The 10,456-nt window shown below is 39.8% G+C and overlaps 1 non-coding gene across 1 annotated transcript; it reads left to right on the top strand.

Annotated features, from left to right (window-relative positions):
* The first annotated feature begins 257 nt into the window (after positions 1 to 257).
* On the top strand, positions 258 to 365 carry LOC136519345 (small nucleolar RNA R71). The gene has a single exon (XR_010774898.1). It is a non-coding gene; the product is annotated as a small nucleolar RNA R71 (small nucleolar RNA).
* Positions 366 to 10,456: the final 10,091 nt, after the last annotated feature.

The raw sequence follows: 10,456 nt of genomic DNA on the forward strand, positions 1-10,456 counted from the left end.
CTCGCTGTTCAAGCCAATTCAATAGTACGTCCATCTTGGTTGAAAGTGCACACACCTCTTCAGGTACTTCTTCACTCTTATTGCTTGTCTAAATACTTCCTTGAGACTAGCCTTGATTAGAGGTTATCTTTTCCACAAGAGTTTTAGCTTTTCCAAGGGTGAGTGACATAAATGCTCCTCCAGCAGTTGCATCAAGCTATTCATGAGCTTTCTGAATTAATCCATGGTAGAAGCCTTGCATGAGCAACCAATCTTCCATCCCATAATGAGGACAATCTGAAATGTATTCTTGAAAATGCTTCCATGCCTCTAGAATGGTTTCTCCTTTCTGTTGTAGCAAGTTAGAAATTTTTCCTCTTAAGGCATTGGTTTTGCCTATAGGAAAAAACTTTGCTAGAAAGGCCTTCGAATATCTTGCCCACGTATTGATGTTATCTTTGTTGGTGTAGAACCACAACTTTGCCCTTCCCACTAACGAGAATGGAAATAGGCGGAGTAGTATGATATCTTGAGCAATGTCCTTGATGACAATTGTGCAGTTGATCTCTAGAAATTCTAAAGATGAGCACTAGCATCTTCGTGTGCCTTTCCACTGAATGGGGTAGCTTGCACCAAGTTGATGAGGCTTGGCTTGAGCTCAAACTCAAGGTTATCAGTTTTGAGTGTTGGTCCAGTGTAGATGTTCTTGGTGCTTGGAGTAGAGAATTCACATAGAGTCTTGTCAGCCATAGCTTCAGAAGCTGGTGTTGAGCTTCCTCTTGATTGGTTTGTTTGTGGTTAAAAGTTGTTGGTGAATCAAAACCAATCCTGCAATACCTTATATAAGATATGAATAAAGACAAACAAGGGTAAGCCTGTTAAACCAGAGATACTTAGTTATGATTTCATCAATAAGTATTTATTTGATCAATTCTCTTTTAGCCTTGTGCCCCTCCCCGGCAACAGCGTCAGAAATGCTTGTTGGTATTTTTTAGCATCACTCTTTACTAAGTTGTCAACCCTAGCAATGATGCCAGAAACGTGTTGCTAGTAATTATTGAGAACACTTGTAAATTTATATATCTATTAAGTATCTACAAGCGCATAGATAATATACCATTGTAGCATTTCACTTAGGAGTATACCAGGTATCGTTATTTATATTTTTCCACAGGGAGGAGCGGTGGGGTGGCTAGATATATTGACAAATATGTAGAATTATGATAAGATCATTAACTCAACTCTCAAGCTATAACAGGGGTAAGCCATATGATAAATAAATGATAAGTGTAAGGCATTGATAATAATAATCCAGAGATAGGAATAAATACTCATAAATATAGTATGGCTAGGCAGGAGATTAATTAAGAGAAAAGATTTGTAAGTTATTTCTTATTTACTAAGTCTTTTGTACACTCTAGTATATATACTTTCATCTATAGCATAACTCTATATCTATGCATAAGGAACATTACTAAGGAAGATCAAGAACAGAGCTTGACTCCATTCACAACTGGGTTCTATTTGTTCTACAAACGGGAAGTGAACTACAAAGGACTCAACGAGAGTGTCACACTCATGATCTACCACATGGCCCGAAGTGTAGAGTGCATCCACAGGTAAACAATATTTAAGCACCACGCTTACATAATGTCGACCACTTAACTCACTCGAGTACTGAGCTAAGCACTTTGCGAACATATGCATAAATTCATCATCAATCACGACTATATCAAGCATACTACTAGAGCAAACTAGGAACATAATAAATAGAAACAAAGTATTGAAGTAGCACAAAGTCACAAAATATAGAGGGATACAATGGCTTTACCAGCCTCCAGACGATGAATCTAGAATCCTGAGCAATAGCCCAACTCTACTTGAATCTTGCTAGCTAGCCTATACTAGAACTTGAAGAATTGGAGATCTATTCTATTCTTTGGAAACCCTAATTTCTGATCCTTCTTGACTTAATGATTAGGGTTATTGATTGCCTTAGGGAGAGGGGTAGGGGCTGCTATATATAGGCCGAAACTTCAATTCTAGACCCTCGGATCAAACTGACCTAAAAGAATGGCGTAGATGCAATCCCTAAGGCGATGGACAATCGACGTGTGAAGCTAGGGCTAACATGTAGGGCTAGGGGGCAGACGGTCTGTAGGTGGGGCTAGCTAGACCCACCTCTCATCCTCCCACGGTTCGCTTTAGGTGATGCCTGCTAGTGATCTCTGGAACCTTCTGGAGCTATTTTTACCATGGATAATTGCATTTAATTCTGATGATTGGGTCCACCTTGATGGATTTCTGAATAAACCCTGCTGAAACCACAAATTCACCAAAACTCATGGAAATTATCAATTTAAACCCCTATGTCTATGTTGGTGATCGTTATCATGCCCTTTTTCAAGTTATGTTGACGATTCATGATGAATGATAATTACTGTCAACAATGAGGTCCATTTTGGACTCCAATGCAGGCAAGTCTTATGATGGCCATCCATGAAGGAGGCGTTAAGTTCTATGCACATCGTCGGATTATAGTCGAAGGCCTAGCAAAGTCAGCTAGAGTCATCAAGGAAGAGATGAAGGGTCATTTGACATACATGTCAGGACTGCTGGACCTATTCACCAAAGCACATGAATATGTGCCAGATTGGGTGAAGATATTCTTCACAACTTTGTGGATACCACGAGGATGGCAATACATTGAATTTATGTTCAGAGGGGATCGCCACCCGCTATACAGGGAAGAAATAGCTAAAGCTCTAGGTGTTGATCTAGTTCCCACCACTCGGGTCCATGAATTATGTTACCCAGGAGTAGTACCTCCTCGTCGTGCCCTTGTAGGTGGGACGCCACCACCCGTTGAAATTGTATCTATTCTTTTCAGACAACTATTTAGTCCTGACTCTCTAAGGTCACTGGGAGAACTCACTCAACTAGCAGTTGTGCTCCTACTTGCCTTCAAGAAGTCGCTATACCCCATAGCTAGATTTGGTAAGGCAATCATAGTAATGCAATAGTGGTTGCTATCTTTGGTGTTGGGGCACACCCCTTTTGATTTGGTAGACTTGTTGATTTATGAGTGGGAAGACTAGATCACTGATGGATTCATGGGCAAGAGGAGGACCCCCTATGCTCATGTCATATGTTACCTATTGCCTAAGACTATTGGTTTCCTAGAATAGGAGACTATACTAAGAGAATCGAAGAGTATGTTCCCTGAGTATAAACCTCCCGATCCAACTGACAGACCCAGAGGAGGGCATACTATGAGGGCACTACATGACCACATGACACCAGCTGATATAGCCAACAATGAGGAAGCTGACCCAGCTTTGCGAGAGGCAAAGGCACGTTCTGAGCTTCAGGGTTGACTTGGTCCTGCACTACTGGCTAGCGACAGTGATGATGAGGATTATACATTGTAGGATGATACCGCGAGATTTAGTTCTAGGCCACTGATTGGGCCAAATCGTAGAAGTCGATTCTATCTGGCTAAAAGCATTAAAAGTAATCTAGGATGTTCTAAACTTGTAATCTACATACCAATATTTGTAATATATATTTTGTGTGGAACCAATGATAACCATATTTTCTGATGATCTATTGTATCTCTTATCTCGGCTAAAGAGACGATTTGAAAATAGCTGATTCTAGACCTCTGACTTTAATCCAATTAAGTCTGAAAACATAGCCTCCACAAAGAAAACTCCTCAATCTTTCGTCCTCAGTTATCAACGCCGCATTCTCTTCGGCATTAGTGGGGCGACGCTTCATCTTCTATTAATTGTGGTTGCCTTTTGCATGTCCTGAGATATCTACTACCTTGCTTCGTGGCTATAAATACCAGTCAAGAGTCCTAGCCTCAAACACACACATCTCACAACTATTTCTATTCCCTGTGCTTCTCTGCCTTCACAAACCCTGTAGCAGTTCCTTTCTTCTTCCATGATCTAAACCAGCACCCAATGGCAGGAGAGGATCACCACGGCAAGCGCACAGCAGAAGATCTCCTAGAGGAGGAGGTCCTGGTCAGCCAGTGACTCTGCCACATGAGGTAAGACTGAACGCTCCCATCCATAGCAAGAATCATCTATTAATGCATCTGTAGGTTCATCCTCAATGACAGACTTCCTACTCCTCCCCGGGCCAGCGAGCCTTCTACCACCACGTCTACTACTACCACACTAGAATCGTCATCGGACTCCTCTGACTCCTACAACGGCGACGACGCCTAGCGTTTCCTCTAGGAGTGGAGGGCGGCCCAGGACCATTACTCCGAGGCAACTCGGGAGAACAGTCAGCTTGAGATCCACCTAGGGCCACTCAAGCCATCCTCCTCACCACCGAGGAAGAGGCCAGTGCTACTCTAGCGTGGTTGGCTAAGTCTGATGCCATGGTGGTGGGTAAGATGAACTCCAAGAAAACCCTTATTTCAATTTCCACTGTCTTTGTCTTGATAGCCCTTTGTTTCTGTAATTGCCAGCCCTGATAGTGTAGTTGGAGAACCTCCAACTAGCGGCAAATGTGGCTATGGTGGCCGTCAATGCTCAAGGCCCTCTCCTCAACAACCGCCTGCACGATGTCTCGGCACACGTCTAGGACATCGCCCTTCATGGTGTTCATCGCGGCGTGGTGATGGCCTTGGTCATGGCGTAAGTCCAAACCGGGCATGACCTTCGCACCATGGAGCTGGGCTTCCCGATGGCCAATGACCCCGACATGCACGAGGACCTGATTGAGGACTTCGACGATGCCGTAGCAGCCATCGTGGATATCACCTCAGCGAAGGAGGTTATAAATAAAGTTTTTTCAGTAGTTTGTACTAGAAACAAACTATGAATAAGGTCCTGCCTTCTTCATGAACTCGTCTTTGAGACTACCATAATGAGGATTGTCTTTGTGCTTGTTTTTGATCTACAGGCGATACATATTGTATCGGCTTTCACCCCTTTGGGTTAATTTTTTAAACTAAAGGCGATACCCTTCTGGTACCGGCTATTAGAGCCGATGACTGAAGGGTATTAACCCAGATGCTTGGATAATACTTCTTTAGATATTTTCCATTGATCGCTCTATCAAATTCTTCTCTCCCTTCTAGCATTTCCAGAATATAAGCATTGCTAGGTGTACAACGACTACTCCGATAAGGACCTTCCCAATGAGGTGACCATTTGCCAAACTTGCTGTCCTTAGACCCAATCGGTAATTTTACTTTCCAGACTAATTCTCCTTCACTAAACTGCTTGTTCTTGACCTTTTTGTTATAATGCCTTGCAACCCTTAACTTATTGGCTTTAATATTCTCAAGAGCACGTAGCCGATGATAACTTAAGTCCTCTAAATCATCCATCATTAGATTCTTGTAGACTTCTGCTGTCAAATCATTCTGTAATGTAACACGTCTTGATCCAGTCTAGATTTCCCAAGGAAGAACTATATTATGCCCATATACTAACTCATAAGGTGATGATTTCATCGATCCATGGTCAGTCATCCTGTATGCCCATAATGCCTCATTGAGTGTTAAGTACCACTTCCTTGGTTGCTCCTTGATTTTCTTCTTAATCAATTTAATCATAATTTGATTGGACGTCTCTACCTAGCCATTAGCCTGAGCATAGTAAGGAGAAGAATTTAATAACTTAATTCCCATGCTAGTAGCAAAATCTCTGAACTCTTTTGATGTGAACATTGTCTCCTGATCGGTAGTAATAGTTTGAGCAATTCCAAAATGATACACAATATGTTCTTTGATAAAATCAACCATATTCTTTGAGGTTACCATCTTCAAAGGAATTGCCTCAACCCACTTGGTAAAGTAATCTGTTGCTACCAATAATCTTATGTCCTTTACTTGAAGGTGGAAAAATCTAGCCAATTAAATCAATTCCCCAACCTCAAAATGGCCACGGTTTAATTATTGGATTCATAGCCGATGTAGGCGATTTCTAAATATTACCAAAACATTAACAATCCTGACACCTCTTGTAATATTCAAAATAATTTTCTAGTATGGTTGGCCAGAAATATCCAGACCTGTGAATAATCTATTTCATCTTATAAGCCAATTGATGAGCTCCACATATCCCTTCATGTACTTCACCCATCAACACTTTAGCTTTTTCTTTATTTAAACATTTAAGCAACACCCCATCGATTGTCTTGTAATATAGCTGATCATCTAACAAAACATACTTAATCGATTTATACCTTAGTTTCTAGGTAACCTTCCGTGATGGATTCTTAAGGTAATCGGCTATTTCAACTCTTCAATCATTAGTCAAGGTTTCACTGCTTAAGATCTCTTGAAACACTTGATAACCTGATGCACTCTGAGCTAACCGATTAGCCTCTTGATTCTATGCTCTTGGAATATGCTAAAGAGAAATATGGGGAAACTCCTTGAGTAACCTCTAGCATTCATCATAGTATCCCCTTATAATATCATCTTTACATTCATATAGGCCGATCAACAGATTAATAGCCAACTGTGAATCTCCAAATACTTCAATTGACTCAGCCTTTATTTCATGGAAAAGTTGAAGTCCCTTAAGAATAGCTTCATATTCTGCTTGATTTTTGGTAGTCACTAGTTTAATTAGAAAAGCAAACTCAAAACTTGCCCCTCGAGGTGAAATAATAACAATATCAATGCCACCATCTTGCTTGCATAATGATCCATCAAAGAACAATGTCCAAGGTATCAATTCTACATAGCCAATACTTGGTTTATGATGCTGAGTAATAAAATTGACTATTACTTGCCCCTTAACTGCTTTAGCCGAATCGTACCTCAAGTCAAATTCCGATAATGCAAGAATCCACTTTCCCATTCTCCCATTTAATATTTGCATTGATAACATGTGCTTGATCACATCAGCCTTAGAAACAACTGTACACCCAGTCGATAACAAGTAATGTCGCAACTTAATGCAAGAGAAATATAAGCATAAGCATAAGCATAACTTTTCAATAGGAGAATATCTTGTTTCTGGATCCAAAAGCCTTCTACTTAAATAGAAAACAACTCGTTCTTTTCCTTCAAACTCTTGCATTAAGACCGATCCAATTGTTTGGCTATCGACCGATATGTACAACTTAAAAGGTTTACCTTGCTGAGGAGGGACCAGCATAGGTGGACACTTCATATATTCTTTTATCTTCTTAAACGCCTTTTGTTGTACGTCACCCCATTTAAATTCTTGATCATTTTTCAATTTCAGCAAAGGAGAAAATGGTAGAACCCTTTCTGACAAATTTGAAATAAACCTTCTAATAAAATTAATCTTACCAAGCAAAGATTGTAACTCTGTTTTAGCAGTCGGAGGCACTGCCTCATCAATTGCTTTCACACTTTTCTGACCAATTTCAATTCCTCTCTCGTTAACCATAAAACCCAAAAAATGTCCAGATGATACTCCAAAGGCGCACTTATTAGGATTTATCTTTAAACCATGTTTTCTTGTGCACTCCAGAATCTAACGCAAATCAGCTAGATGTCCTTTGTACCTTTTGATTTTACCACCACATCATCAATGTAAATTTCAACAATCCTACCGATCAACTTATGAAAAATATAATTCATTGTCCTCTGATAAGTTGCACCAGCATTCTTCAAACCAAAAGTCATCACAACCCATTTAAATAAGCCGATTGCACTAGGGCACCTAAAAGTTGTTTTTGCTATATCTTCCTCAACCATAAAAATTTGATTATATCCTGCATTGCCGTCTATAAAACTAATAACCTTATGCCTGGCTATTGCATCTACCAACATATCGGCTATTGGTATCGGACAACCATCCATGGGTGTAGCCTTGTTCAGATATCTGAAATCGATGCAAACTCTTAACTTCCCATTTTTCTTATACACAGTAACAACACTCGATATCCACTCTGCATAACGGCACGGTCGGATAAATTTTGCTTCTAGTAATCTTTCAGTCTCCTTTTTTATATCATCAACAACATTTGAGTTAAATCTCTTGGGAGCTTGTTTAAATGGCTGATATCCAGGTTTGATTGTCAACTAATGTTTAATCATTGATTGATCTAGACCAGGCATCTCATAATATTCCCAAGCAAAACAATCTTTAAATTTCTTTAATAAATCTATCAATTCTCGCTCATACTCAGGATCAAACTTAGCACTTATATATGTTGGCCTAGGCCTATATCCAGAACCAATATCTATCTCCTATAATTCATCGGCCGATGTAAAGCCATGTCCTAGTTTACCATCTGTACCATCTATTGGATTATTCAATAAAATAAACTCTCAGAGCCGACTGCTTGGATCGGCTGCTAGCTTTCATCATTGATTTTAATGAAGCCTCATTCCTATCACTTGCCAGAAAAACACTCAAAATCTTCTAGTTCCCAATACATTGGGTCAGCTATTGCTATACTCATAGAATTATCAGCATGAACCAACTCAACATCATCTCCATGCCACTGAATCAAACATTGATGCATAGTCGATGGTACACAACAATTTGCATGAATCCAATCACGACTAAGGAGTAAACTGTATGAACCCTTTCCATCAATGACAAAGAATGTAGTGAGCAAAGTCCTACTTCCAATTGTCAGTTCAATATTTATTGCCCCCCTGGTCTTGGATGCGTTACCCCCAAAATCCTTAAGCATCATGTCAGTCTCAATCAAATCTCCTGGTCCCATACCAAGCTTGTGAAAGGTAGTATAAGGCATAAGATTAATAGAAGCACCTCCATCCACAAACATTTTGCTCATCGGCTTCCCATCAACAAAACTTTCACATATAAAGCCTTCAAGTGTCGATGTTTAACTAGCTTATCAAATATAGCTTGTTGTATCACTGCCAATTTGGCAACCATCTCCTCATATTCCGATTCATCAAAATCTGAATAGACTTCTTGATCTGCTGGAGCTCTAAATTCTGACGGTAAAAGAAAAGCCATTTGAATATTAGCCAATGGTTGACCCTTATCAGCTATTTGTTTAGCACGCCATATTTGAGGTTTACCAGATTTCTAAGTCTGTTCCAACTCTCTACTCCTTAGGCGTTGTACCCTTCTTTTTCTAACTTCTTGTTAAACCTCCTAGACACCATTGCCCTTCCTGCCAAATATACTCTTCCTCATCACCTTCTTCTTCATAATCAGCCCAATTTTGATCAACAACTCGGTTCCCTAGCTGATCATGAACACTTCTATTTTTAAATGCCAATCCATATTATCATGATGACACTTAATTCGAGCATGGATAGACCGGCGGTTGGCTTGAGATTGCCTAAATTCCCAATATTGTTCACTGGGCAATTATTTCTAGTAGACAATTCAAACCTTCATTCCAACAATGTCTAAAAAAGAACAATTCTAATATAATTCAGCTTATTCTCTTTCATACCTTTCTTCTTCTTGTTGATGCTGATATTCTTTCTCTTCCAACCAACGCTGATAACCCCTTTCTTTCTCCCATTGCTATTTATTCAACAAGATTTGAGATGTAACACGCGGCCTCATCGCCCCATTTCTTGATGTCTCTCCCTGCTCATATCGGCTCTTCTATTGGTCACGACGCCTTTTAATTTCTCTATATTCATCAGCCGATATTTGCATATCTGGATCAACGGTTCTAGTTTCTTTTGCTCTAGTTGATGTTAGGACTTTAGTCTTTCCTTTGAGCAACTTAGCATCAACCATATTCTGATCTCTTGGGAAAGGATTATCATCAACTTTCATCTTCCGAGGTGTATCAAATTTAAGCTTCCCTTACTGAATAGCCCTCTGTATATGTTGCCAAAAAATTCTACACTCATTAGTAGAATGAGAAGTAGCATTATGAAATTTGCAGAACCTCTTATTCTTCAACTAATCAGGAGGTAACATAACATGATTGATGGGCAATTTGATCTATCCTTTTTCAAGCAAGAAATTAAAAAACTTGTCTTCTTACCCCAATTCTTTTCCCCAAGGATTCGGCACCATCACTGTCTTCTTACCCTAATTTCATTCAGCTATAGCAATCTCCTCTTCTTCATCATCCTCACCATCATCATCAACTAAATATAGATTATAAGCTTCAGTAATTGCTGCATTCTTCTAGAATCGGGTATCTCTGCGCATATTCTAGAATTGGCTATTAAGTGCTGCCACCCGTTGAGCCAACTAACCTAAATTGTCAAACACTTTCCTGAGTAGTTTTTCTCTCTATGTTGGCAATATTCCTTGAACAGCCAAAGCAGCTAGCTGATCATCGGTCAGATTCAATGAAAAGCACAAATTTCTGGTTTCTCGGAACCTCTAAAGAAACTCGGCACCTGATTCATTAGTTCTTTGCCTTATGGTTGTCAAATCTATGATTTTCTTTTCTTCTGTCCCAGTATAGAAATATGTATGAAACTTCTTCTCCAGATCAGTCCAATTGGCAATAGAATTAATTGGTAACGATAAAAACTAGGTGAAAGCTGGTCCTGACAGGGACAAAG

Source organism: Miscanthus floridulus, chromosome 17 (assembly GCF_019320115.1).
Source record: "Miscanthus floridulus cultivar M001 chromosome 17, ASM1932011v1, whole genome shotgun sequence".
Lineage (NCBI taxonomy): Eukaryota > Viridiplantae > Streptophyta > Magnoliopsida > Poales > Poaceae > Miscanthus > Miscanthus floridulus.